Source organism: Plectropomus leopardus, chromosome 10 (genome assembly GCF_008729295.1).
Source record: "Plectropomus leopardus isolate mb chromosome 10, YSFRI_Pleo_2.0, whole genome shotgun sequence".
In the NCBI taxonomy this organism is placed as follows: Eukaryota; Metazoa; Chordata; class Actinopteri; order Perciformes; family Serranidae; genus Plectropomus; species Plectropomus leopardus.
In genome coordinates, this window is record NC_056472.1 from 21897458 (window position 1) to 21904213 (window position 6756).

Below are 6756 nucleotides of genomic sequence, written 5' to 3' on the forward strand. Positions count from 1 at the left end.
CCATTTTCTACCACAGAAAACAACATTTAAACGTTTCCTGGATTTATAGAGCTGTTTAGAAAATCACTGGAGCTGCAGCCTGAGTGACTGAGCTGAAATGAGCACCATTTGAATTTCTGAAATTATCACTTACTTTTGTCAAGCTGCCAGCTTGACATCGCAGGTATCCCAGCATGCTTTATACAGCAAATTAGTCATTCCAAAAATGAATTGAAGCTAATAAATGGGAGCCAATTTCTAGTTGCGTCGAGTCACATATGCTGGGCATGCACCGTTGGTGATCAAAGGTTAAGGGCACTGTGACCTTGCATCCATCTCATTCTCATAAATGTGATATGAGAAGGTCACTGTGACCTCACAGAACATGTTTTTGGCCATAACTCAAGAATCCAAACGCTAATTATGACAAGATTTCTCACAAATGTCTTGTAGAATAAAGTGATGAAGTTATAACATTTTATATCCAAAAGGTCAAAGGTTAGCTTCACTGTTACATCATAATGTTCTACAAAAATGCTTTGGTGGTCATCGTGCAACACTGTTACTCAGGAACAGAAGTGCTTTTCCTGTCGTTCAATCATTCAAAGTGTTTTCACACTATAAGACTTCTGACTTGACTGGTTGGAGGAGGGACAAGTACTTAGTTACGTACAAGTGGTTTGATTGGTGTGTTTGTGTTTGTGTAAGTGTGTGTGTGCGTCACTTAAGTGTATTTGCATAAAGGTTTAAATGCTACAAGTTATGATTGGCATGTGGCTTGCTTAGGTTTTGGATACTTAGATCTATAGATCTATATTTTTATCAATTGGATTTTTTTTGGAGAAGTTGAGGAGAAAATAAGGTAATGTAGGTGAAACGACCCTTTAAGAGGTTTAATGTGTTTGCAAGGCCCAATAACAATGTCAGTGTGAAGTGACATTTCCCAGGATGACGAGGCTGCCCCTCCAGGTATTTAGCTGAGGTGGTTTCTGTTCAGAATCAGGTCAAGACAAGTACAAGTTATGTCAGCTGGAACAATTGAACAGTGTCACCAGTGTCTTCCCACATTAATAATCTGCAATAATAATTTAGAGGAATGTTTCCCCCGAGCAGTAGTCACTGGAACACTTAACTTTCATTTAACTGGAGATTAAAAAAACACAAAACGAAAAAAAGAAAGAGAAATAAAGCTTGAAAGACTTTAAGTCAACAACTTGACAAGACTGATGGACATGTTAATATTAAAGTAAGGATAAGAGGTAAAATTAGAGTATCACTGTACTTTGACCTTTCTCATGAAACCACAAGTGTCAGGTTGTTTTTTTTTTCAATTTTAGATTACCTGTGTTAAAATCACATGAAATAAACAAAACATAATACTGATAAAGTAAGAGCACCAACAGGAATCAAGAGCCACATAATTCCTGAAAAAAAGGTATCTGATTTCCCATGCAGTAACATTAAGCTCATCTTACTATAATAACAAATAAATGGTTTAAATTATATTTTGGGAACTATTTTTCTCTATGATTCACCTTGCATGCATTCATGCATTTTAACAAAAATGTGATCATCAGTTATGATTGCAAAAGTTTGGTGTCATTTCTATCTTGGTGTCCTCTTGTCACTTTAGGGGTTCTGGTGTTGCCAAACTGAACTTTTAATGCAGTTTACAGTATTTAATTTCAACAAATGGGCTCCTTCCTTGCTCCTCATAAGCCATATTACTATTGCTATTATTACAATTGTCATTTTACATTTAGGGTATCTTCAAGAAATTTTTAGGTGCGCATCTTTTTATATAATATCATAGTCATGCAACATTATTGATATGTCTAGTCTGTCAAAAATAACTGATCTAATGTGTTCTAATGTATAAACAGCTCTTCCACCTTAAGTGAAATCTCATGATTGATACCCTGATATTTAAAGTAGTTGAACATGAGCTCCTATCTGTGACAAACATGTATTAATGTGAATTTATCTTTTTGCATGCAGACTATTGGCACTAAGAGCTCAGCAGGTGTGAATATTTATTACTAATAACAACATCAGCGCATGTTTGGAGGAATGTGCCTCAGGCTGTAGCAGCAAAAAGTGGTTGGTTAATACAGTGAGGTAGATTTACAGGAAGCAATTTGTTCTGTGAAAGCTCAAGAACGTAATAAAAAAAATATTTAGGTTGCATTGCACACAGATGAGCCAATGATGTCGCAACCCTTTGAAACCTGAATGAACTGGCTTGATTTCTTTCAAAATCAAGGGAAGACAGCAATGATCAACTTAAGAAATGGCCCCAAAATTAGCCAACTATTATTCAAAAGTTACAAGAGGTAACTTAAGTTACAATGAAATTAGCCAAAATAATAACCCCCGAAAATTAAACAAACAAACAACAACTGCATAAACAAATTTCAAAAAACAAACAAGGAAATTACTTTACAATTTTGTCAAAAATTGAATAAAGGACTTTTCTGTCATTTTAAATATTTAATTAGAACTCGACATTTCCTTTGTTTTTTGTTTTTTTTGTTTTGTTTTTTTAACTGGACATTTCTTACCAAGTTGCTCATTGCCCATGTTTTAAGAAATCATACCAATTGTTCAGATTTCAAAGGTTTAACTACATTTGAAAGGTGTATTAAAGCTGCACAAGAAAACTATTCTTCAGAGGGTTAAGTACTGTGAGGAGGGACAATCTGATCCAATCCAGTTACCATCAGTGGAAGTATGTTCTCAAACCATTTTGTTTGCTTGGTGGATTTTTTTTTTTTTTTTTGTTGCTTATTTGATTCTATATAAATCTATCCTTCAGCCCATTTTCAACTTACTTATTTCTTCTAATATCTTGATGTTTTGTTATTTACTTTAGAAAAAAATCAATTTAAAGTGTTAACACAGGGACAGTGATGGTTTTCCCTTTCATGTGTTGACCATTAATCTAAATCCAAACCCCCACTACAGGAGGGTTGTTTCCTAATTCCTCCCCACCAGTATAAATGGCAGCAGGGCCATTCTGTCATTTCTCCTGGGTTGAAAAGGTTTACATTACACAGTGGGAGGGGGTAAATGGCCAAGAGGTAATTTGGACCAAGCTGCCCCCTGATGCTACAACAATAAGCCCTGAATCAAACACACATCGCCTCCCTCTCTGCCCTCTATTTAGGGCGCCAACTGTGGTCACCTTTGCCATAAACCCTGAATTTCCCCTCATTCTCGTTGGTCTCCATCTCTCCCTCAGGGCTACTTTAGGGAGCAGTTTGCACCGAGGTGTGCACTGCGACTGTATAAATAGTATTTGTGTGTGGTTGACGGTTGGATGGAAAAGAAGAAAGCTATGAAAGAAGTTGAAGAGGGTGATGAGGGAGGGTTGACAACCTCACACCTTTCAGTATAATAGCAGCAGAGCTCCGAACCATTCCTTGAACTGACCTTTCACTCAACCCCTCCCCACAAAGGCAATTGTCCAATCAGTTTAGCAACCATAACTAGGCACTGCAGGCCTGTAAAGCTTTGGATCTATGATTAGTAAATTGATTTAACGGTGCATTTGTTGCTCTAACATAAACTGCAAACGTTAGCTATTTAGGCGAATAGTTAGCACTCTAAACTTCATTGGCTCCCTGTTTGTTTAAAAATGATTTTAAGATTTTTTTACGAGTTAGGAATGAGAATGGACTGCTTGTTCAGACTAACCTGTACTACGTTTGAACGCTACTTGGATGGACATGGATGGTATTTTGTGACAGCCTTGTCATTGCATTGCAGCAGCAAGAGCCAGAGCCAATAAATACCCGTAACTACTGCAGAGTCATTTGATGCAAGTGTCAGTGCCAGTTTCAACCTTTCCCATTAAATTAACAAGCGAAATGTTAGCAGATGTGAAAAGCTTTTTTGTACAGTGGGAAAGAGGCTTTTTAATGTGGAATAATGGCGCAAAATTCCACCTTGAACAGGCAGTGTAAAAGGGGCCTCTGTTCTCTACTGTGTTTGACCATAAGAAGAAAGGCTGCCCTTGTAACAAGAGGTGTTTTTTTGGTTGTTCTTACATGTCTGTGTTCATTTGCACTGAACACAAAGTTCCCATTCACAGTACTCTGGAGTCTTGCCATCCTGACAAATGTAGGCGATTTGTCAGTGTTTGCATAAAATGTTTGCATCATCTGGATTAAACCCAGATTGTTATTGTTCCTCTGGAGAACAGACTGGTTGCTCAACAGAGTGGGTGGGGGTGCTGTTGGGAAAGAGGGAACTACTGTATGTACCATGCACAACGAGAATGAAAAGGCAAGGTATTGATCACATGTGCTCGTTTTGGCCTACAAACCACCTTAACCAACTCACCAGAGACAGACTAACATATAGTTCTGTTTGTCTTTGTGTCTATATGTTTGTGTATGTTGGACAACGAGAGAACAGCCAGAGAGGAAGAAGATGAAAGCTGTGAGAGCCCCTCTATCTGAGGCATTTCAAAGGCCATGAAACACAGGAGTAAACACGATTCCCACCTCTATTGATTACTTGAGCACTGGTTGTAGGTTTGTAGGTTTATGTTGACTTCTAAACAGCCTGGGGACTAGCTTGCCTGAGCCTGATCGATGCTGTGAAGAAAAGGCACATGTAAGAAGGGTTGTTCCCTGAGCTGTGAGCCTTCGCCCGCTTTACGATTGCCAGAGGTTTAGGGTTATGCTCGTAACATACATTGAGCCACAAAATATAGTAGCTCTTTTCCAAGCATTTAAAGGCCCCATAATGTCCATCTTTCCACCTCACTTTACTGCCACCCTAACCTCATGATCCCCATCTCTCCTCCCTCTGTCCGCTCCGCTCCTCCTCCTCCTCCTCCCACGATCCCATTTTCTCTATCCTCCTCTGACCCCTCTGTTGTTCCCTCATCACCTCTTCACCCATTTCTTGCAATGGCACGGACTTCCTTATACTTCCCGCTGAGAGTGTGAAAATCAATAATATCATCTCACAACTGTCTCAATTTTCAATTAACGACTTTGAGGTCTGTCTCTTCAGACACATCCATCACATCACATCATATCAGCCTTACAAGCACCAGATTAGACATCAAATCACACAAGAGGTGATTCTCACAGGTCACGCAGCCGAAACCCACACCACTGACAGAGGTGGGGAAGAAAAACACTATAATGTTCTTAAAACTGCACAGTATTTTATGAAAATAATGGAACAAGACTGTGTAATATGAAAATGATCACTAGTAGCTTCCAACTTTGCATTTTCTCTCAGCTTCAAGCATTTTGTGTGTTTTCATCCACCACTTTTTATGTGTATTTTCAATTAAGACATAAAATAATCTAAGTGGAAATAAAAAATTCTAAAAAAAAAAAAAAATCTGATCAAAACACTAAAAGGTTAATGTTAAAGCACAATGGGAACAGACTCAACGGATATTAGTTGGTCAAAACTCTATTTCCATTGTCCAGTGCGCCACTCATTATTATGCATCTATTGTTTTCTTTGTGTGAGGTTTGACTGATGCTCCTTTAATTACGGCAAAAGCAAAAATTGTCAATAATGCTCTGATGTATTTGGGCTTAGATTTAGACAGAGTAAGTATAGTTTGGAAAAGATTCTGCTTGGTAAAAAATACTCCAAATGTGACAAATATCACTGAAAAAGCAGGGATCAGTGAAAGAAAATCACCCGGGTTCAGTGGCTCAAGAGCCCCTCGGAAGCACTGCAAAGGGTCGATAAAAACACACGTGTGAAGTGTCTCAAGCGCTGCTGGGCAACATTGCAGATGTTTGATAAAATCTCCTGTCTTCAGTGGCTTAAACACCACTAAAACAATCTGCCTGGAGTGTGTAATTTCACAGAACCTGGACTTTGGAGCAAAGGTGTTTTGTTTTGGGGATAACGGGCTGTTGGAGGAATGGGCACTTGACAATGGACAATGGACAATGGACACTTTTCAGGCCACTGGGGCATCAGATTTTGGCTGTCAGAAGAATAGCATGGCACCCAGTATTACAAGGTGATAATGGGTCTGCTTTTTTTTTTTTAGTTTACTCAATTGCCCAAAACAACCGTGTAACCACAGATAATTTTATGTGTAAATGAGCCGGCAGGACAGGATTATGGATGGGATGAGTGTGACATTTTGACAACATATTATACAGGTGACTCAACATGTGAGATTTAAGTAAGACGCTGGTGGATAACTCAAAGAACAGTGGCTGTAAATGTCCGTATATATGGAAAACACTGAGGTCCAGGAGCTACTTACCCTCCGAGCAGAGACCAGCCTCCATATAACAGGGATGACCGATGATTGTTATAGACATTGTCATTGTTAAGAGGGCGCTGATGACGCATATCTTAAATGTCACACCAGAGGCAGATGCTGTTGTGTTAGATGTCATGTCCATTACACCTTTTTTTGCCTCCACAATGCCACCTTGCTGTTTTCAATCTCACACTGAAGTGAAATGATGCCACTGTAGTTTGGTTCTTTGTAAAAATGCAAAGTGTATAGAAGGGATTTCATAGCTGCCCTATAGCACGATCTCTTTGTAAAAAGGGCCAATGTATGCAAAACACAGACATGGGGGAGTTACTTCAAAAACACATGAGGGCCACAGGTAATTTTATGTGTAAATAAGTAAATTTCTCTCTGCGGTGTATTGTATATGAGTAAGTGTACTTCATTACTTTCCACTCTGGACAAACCCCGAACAAACACTGTTCTCATCCTCCCCCATACAGAGGTAAGTATTGTGTCAATATCTCAACAAACATACGCAC